Genomic DNA, 6,779 nt, shown 5'->3' on the forward strand with positions numbered 1-6,779 from the left:
CTGGCTTTGACATTGCACCGCAGTGAGTGAGATGTTGCTATCTGGGCAAGCGGGGTGCATGGGGTCTCTCGGTATCATTTTCCATTGCTGCATGCGAATCAGCTATTACCGCCAAATAAAGACTCTAAGAAATAATGTAAAAGAAAACTGACAAAAAGTTACAGAGCATTCAATGTCGGCAATGCCTCTTGACCCCACTTCCCCTTCTGTGCCACAACTCAATTTCTCTGTTCTCTTTCATGGGAAAACTCTTTTTTATTTAAGAAACAAAAAAAGCCAAAAAAAAAAAAGCTTTCTTCTCTGCCTACTGACTCCAGTTCCTTTCTGTGCATTCTCCCCTAAATGCACTCTGGTCAAACCTTCGCCCACGTGGTTTCACCAAAATCATTCTGGCCACGGTCATTTGCAACATTGCTAACCTCTCTGGTCAGTCCTCAGTGCTCAACGCACTTTACCTGCAAACAGCATTGACACAATCCATCAACTCCCCACCCCTGGGCACACTCTTTGCCTCGTTTCCAGAACTCCTCATTCTCTTGGTTTTTCTCTTATCTCACTGGATGCTCTTCCGAAGTCTCCTTGTCTGGTTGCTCATCTTCCCCGTCTCCTAATGTGTCAGCACCCCCAGGCTCAGTCCTGGATGTTTCCACTGTTCCGTCTCTCCTCGCTCCCTGGGTGCTCAACCAGGCTCACGGGTTTCAGTGTCGTTCACCTGCTGACGACTCTGAAATGCCGACTCCCAGCCTGCACCTCTCTTCCGTAGGCTTGTGTGTCCAATCGTTCCCCTACCATCTTCCTCCGTTTGTGTGTTAATAAATATCTCGAAGTAATATGGATAAAATTGACCTTCTGCCCTAACCGGTGTGGCTCAGTTGGTTGGGCATCATCCTGCAAAGCAAAAGGTCGCCCGTTTGATTCCCGGTCAGGGCACATGCCTGGGTTGTAGGTTCAATCCCTGGTCGGGGCTTGTACAAGAGGCAACTGGTCGATGTTTCTCTCTCACATTGATATTTCTCTCCTTCTCTTTTTCCCTCCCTTCTTTTTTAAAGATTTTATTTATTTATTTTTAGAGAGAGAGAGAGAGAGAGAGAAACATCAATGTGCGATTGCTGGGGGTCATGTCCTGCAACCCAGGCAAGTACCCTAACTGGGAATCGAACCTGTGACACTTTGGTTCACAGCCCATGCTCAGTCCACTAAGCTACACCAGCCAGTAAATAAAATCTTTTAAAAAGTAAAATAAAATAAAATTGACCTCCTAACTTCCACTCAAAACCTGCTCCTCCTCGTATTCCCCATCTTGACTTCAGGCATCTCAGTCCCTCTGATGGCCCAGTCCCCTAACCTTCTACCATCCCGGACTCCTCTCCTTCTCTTACTCCTCAGATTCAACCCATCTTTCCCACTGCACCATCAGACTATGCCGAGAACCCAGCACTGTGTCATATGGCAGTTGAAAGCCACAAGCATTTGGCATGGAGGAAGCAGGCTGCCCTCCTCCCTGTGGGCAACTGGGCTTCCCTCTTCCTCTTAGGCAGCGGGCTGTCTGAACCCCAGGCCGCAGCGTGGGACCTGCTTCCCGCTCCTAGATCCTTGGTGGCATTGGCCAACCTACCCTGGGATCTGACTATCTGGCTGTCTGCCGCCCTTGGCTGTCTGCCGCCCTGGCTGTCTGCCGCCCTGGCCCTTCCATCTCCGTTCTGCTGGCTTCAGAGGCGGTGCAGGGATCACATGGGATCAAACCTGGGCTGACTAGTCAGAAAAGGGTCCTGTCTGCCCACAGGAGTTTGCTGATGGAACCAAATCTAGAGATGCCTGTGGCTGTGTGTGCTATGACTTGGGAAGAGCTGGTGTTTTCAGAGGCTGGCGGAATCATATTGTTCACCCTGGGCGGTCAGCACACGAACCTTTTCAACACATTTTGCAGCTGGAAAATTCTTAATATCAGACGCCCAAGTTATATAGATTTGGCACCTCTTTCCCAAGTCTGCATGCTGGTATTTCTAAATAAGACCGCACCCTGGAGGTCTAGTGGTTAGGACTTGGTGCTCTCTAAATAGGTGACTCATTTATTCCACAAATTATTTTAAAGCCCACCATGTGCCACATGCATCTCTAGGTGTTGAGAGCAAACACATCAGTGAATAAAACAGACAGACCTTCTTGCATTCACGTAGCTCCCATTCTAATGGAAGATATTGATAATAAATATAATAAATTAATATAATATGATACGAGCAGAGCTGATGATCCTCGGGTATGCACTGGGAATACTAGTAATCCAGGGCAGCTGAAATGTTTCTGTACCTCTGCCCGAAGGCCCAAGAGTCCCCCAGCTCCCCTGGCCCTTCCCAGGAGCACCTTGCCCTCCCCAGACCTCCCCACGACCCAGTGACTAAACAGCGAATGTTTGGCCCAGCAGGGGTCTCTGTCGAATCAGTATCTTATTCCATACCCTACAGCTGTATGCCTGTGGTTTAGGTTGTCAAATGTTTCGAGTACCTGCTAAGAAAGTGGCCAGTGCCATGGAAAAGAAAAACAGAGCAGGGCCATGGGGTAAGAACGGCGATATTTCATAGAACGATCAGAATACGCCCCATTGAGAAGGCAGCCCTTGAGCGAGACCTGAAGGAAAGGGGCAGCAAGCCTTGCAGTTCTCTGGGAGGAAAGCCACCCCGCTGGAGGAAGAGCAAAGGGCGGCCGAGGAGCAGGAGACGAGACCAGGTGGGTGGTGGGGCTGCAGATCCTGTTGGGCCTCGTAGGTCGTTCTAAGGACAGTGCAATGTGCTCCCCTGGGTGCAGTAGGAGTCCTCGGAGAGCGCTCGGCAAAGGCGGGATGTGATCTTGGGTATAGATACAGACACAGGTAACTAATGAGATATAATCTGTGTAACGTACAGCTCACTGATTTAAAGTGCACAATCCATTGCTCACAGTATATGCACAGAAGTGTGTAAGCATCACACAGTCGATTTTAGAACAGCTTTATCATCACCTCAGAAAGAAACCCTTCACCCCAATCTTTTCATCACCCCCTCCACCCCAGGCCCACATATCCATTAATTCACTGTCAGTCTATATATATATATATATATATATATATTCTGGACATTTCATACCAATAACATCCCACACTGTGTGGTCTTCTGTGACTGGCTTCTTTCACTTAGCATAATGTCTTCAAGGCTCGTCCATGTTGTCACATGTGTCAATACTTCATTCCAGCCCCAGCTGGTGTGGCTCAGTGGGTTGAGCACCAGCCTGCCACCCAGAGGATGGCGGGTTTGATCCCCAGTCAGGGCACGTGCCGGGGCTGCAGGACAGGTATCCAGTAGGGGGCACATGCAAGGCAACCACACACTGACGTTTCTCCCCCTCTCTTTCTCCCTCCCTCCCTCCCCCTCTCTCTAAAGATAAATAAATAGAATATTTTTTAAATACTCCATTCCTTTTTTATGGCCAAATAATATGAATATACTACATTGTGTTTATCCACTCATCAGTAAGTGGAGTTTGGGGTTGTCGTCCCTTCGGGGCTGTTACGAATAAACTGCTCCAAACACTTGTGCACAGATTTTTATCTGGACATCTGTTTTCATCTCTCCCGGGCATACACCTAGAAGTAGCGTTGCTGGGTCAAGTGGTAACTATGTGTTTTTATGAAACCTCCAGACTGTTTTCCAAAGTGTCTACACCCACCAGCCACATGTGAGGGTTCTTTCCTCACTTTCTTGTAAACGCTTGCAATCTACTCATCACAGCGGTGTGAAGCGTTATCACACTGTGGTTTTGATCGGCACGTCCCTGATTCTTAGTGATGCTGAGCATCTTCCCGTGTGCTTAGTAGCCATTTGTATCGCTTCTTGGGAGACATATCTTGTCAAATCCTTCACTTGTTTTTTAATTAGGTCATTTTTATTACTGAGCTATACAGTCTTTTTTTAACAAAGATTTTATTTACTTTTTTAGAGAGAGGGGAAAGGAGAGAAAAAGAGAAGGAAACATCAAGATGTCCAAGAGAAACGTCCATCAGCTGTCCCCCTGCATGCCCTTAACTAGGGACCTGGCTTGCAACCCAGGCATGTGCCCTGACCAGGAATCGAACCAGCAACTTTTCAGTTTGCAGGCCGGTGCTCAATCCACTGAGCCACACCAGCCAGGGCCAGACATTCTTTCTATATCCTGGATGTGCAAATATTTTCTTCCATTCTGCGGATTGTCTTTTCACTTTTTGGACAACACCCTTTGAAATACAGAATTTTTTAATTTTGATGAGGTCCAATTTCTCTTTTGTCGCTTATGCTTTTGGTGTCTTACCTAAGAATCTGTTGCCAAATCCAGGGTCACCATGCACCATGTTTTATTTTAAGAGTTTATAATTTTGGCTTTTACATGTAGATCTCTGATCCATTTTGATTTAATTTTTGTACATGGTGCAAGGTAGGGGGGCCCCAGCTTCATTCTCTGACATGTGACCATCCGGGTGTCTCACATTATTTGTTGAAATGATTGCTCTTCCCCCATGGAATGAATGGTCCTCGTCGAGGTTAGTTAACCACAAACACACGGGCTGGCTTCTGAATTCTCAGTCCTATCCCACTGACCTCCGTGTGGGTCCTGAGGCCGGCACCGTACCGTCTTGGTGATTGTCTCTTTGCGGTATAAGTTTTAAAATTGGAAAGTGTGAGTTCTCCAACTTTTTCTTCATTTTCAGGATTGTTTTGGCTAGTGTGAATTCCTTGAGTTTCCATATGAATTTCAGAATCAGCTTGTAAATTGCTACCAAAAAAACCAAGTGGGATTCTGATAGGGACTACATTAAATCTATAGATCAGTTTGAGGACTATTGCCATCATAACAATACTCAGTCTTCTGAACTACATTCATGGGTGTTTTTCCATTAGTCTCTTTCAACTATGTTTTATCACTTTCAGAGTATAAATTTTCCACGTCCTTTGTCAAATTTCTCCCCAAGTGTTTCATTCTGGTTGATGCTCTTATAGACAAAATTGTTTTCTGAATTTCACTTTTGTATTGTCCATCACAGGTGTATAGAAATACAATTGATTTTTACAGATTTCTCTCACATCCTATAACCTTGGTGAACTCATTCATTAGTTCTAACCATTTTTAGCAGATGTCTCAGGATTTTCTAGCTACAAGAACATGTCATCCACAGTTTTACATTTTCCTTTCCAATCTGAATGCCTTTTATTTCACTTTCCTTTTGTTTTCGCACACCCATCTGGATGCAATATCGGGAATACACAAAATCAGGGCAAGAGCACGAGCCCAGGTGAGAAAAGATTGCACCTTAGACCAGGTGGCAGCAGAGGAAAGTTCACACAGCGGTTCTGGGTGTTTCATGTTTGTTCTCTTTTCCTTTCTTTCTTTTTTTTTTTTTGTCTTATAGATCATCTTCATGATTTTTTCCTTTTCCACCAACAACAAAGCCAATACTGACTTTCTTAAAATCCTCCTGCGGTAAAATTCTTAGTAAGCAGTTCTGCATGAAGGCAGCAGACACCAGACAGGGCACTAGGGAAACTCAGACCTTGGATGTCCCATTTCTGCAAGGACAGATCCGGGAGGACGGCTTGGACCGAGGCCTATTTTTAGGAGGGGAAAAGAGAAGTGTCTATCACCAGGTCTCAGCAAAGCTGCAACCCTCAGCAGCAGCTAAACATAACCCAGGCAAGGAACGCTCTGTCCAACCTTGGGGACCCTCAAAGCTCCTGGTACAAAAGATAATTCAGGTTTCTCCAGGGAACAACGATTCCAAGGTACCAGGTCCTTCACCTTGAGGGAACTAGCTGAACTAGCCTTCCTCGGGAACACATTTCTCCCTGAAGGTAGCAATATGGGAAAACTCCCCCGAAGTCACCCTCATCTGAGCAAACCCTCCAGGCCAGACATGATCTCTCCCTCCTAGTGAGCAGGAGCCCAGTGCTCTAATCTAGACTGGGCTTAGAGTGAGGCAAGGGGAGTACCTGGGCATTTGCACGCTCTGAGAGTGAGGCCCTGCTGAAACTGTGCATCCTAGGCACTCCACCCTAGTGCCAGCCCGGTTCGAATCCCAGCTAGGCCCCTGACAGGCCATGTGAATGAAGACTAAGTCCTTGTCTTCTCTGGGTCTCGGTTTACTCATCTGAGAAATGGAAGTGCTGGACTTAGACCAGTGCTTCCCAATAATGGTCCATGAACCCAAACCGATCCTCAGTTTCCCGATTCACAAAACCTTTACCAGAAGTCCTCACTTCTCAAAACCTATAGAATGGTCTGGCTGGTGTAGCTCAGTGGAGGATTGAGCACGGGTTGCGAACCAAAGTGTCACAGGTTCGATTCCCAGTCAGGGCACATGCCTGGGTTGCAGGCCACGACCCCCAGCAACCGCACGTTGATGTTTCTCTCTCTCTCTCTTTCTCCTTCCCTTCCCTCTCTAAAAATAAATAAATCTTTAAAAAAAACACCTATAGAATGGTAAAAGCTGCCCCGTGAGAACATAATAATGTGACTATAGAATGTAGCAGATGTCTCCCGGCCCCTCTATGACTTACTCTTCATAGAGAAACTGCTCTGTCTTATCTACAGCCCCATAGGGCCCTCCGGGTGAACTACTATAACTTTGCTCCCTGCTCTGACCAAACGTGATTGGACCAGGGGAAGACCCCAGACTCAAGATGAACCAATTTACAGTCTGGACTGAGACAAGCAGATTTTCCCTTTCAAAACCTGGGCACTGGGGAGACTCTATGCCAATAAGGATGTACAGTCCAGGG

The sequence above is a fragment of the Phyllostomus discolor genome, chromosome 7 (assembly GCF_004126475.2).
Source record: "Phyllostomus discolor isolate MPI-MPIP mPhyDis1 chromosome 7, mPhyDis1.pri.v3, whole genome shotgun sequence".
NCBI lineage: Eukaryota > Metazoa > Chordata > Mammalia > Chiroptera > Phyllostomidae > Phyllostomus > Phyllostomus discolor.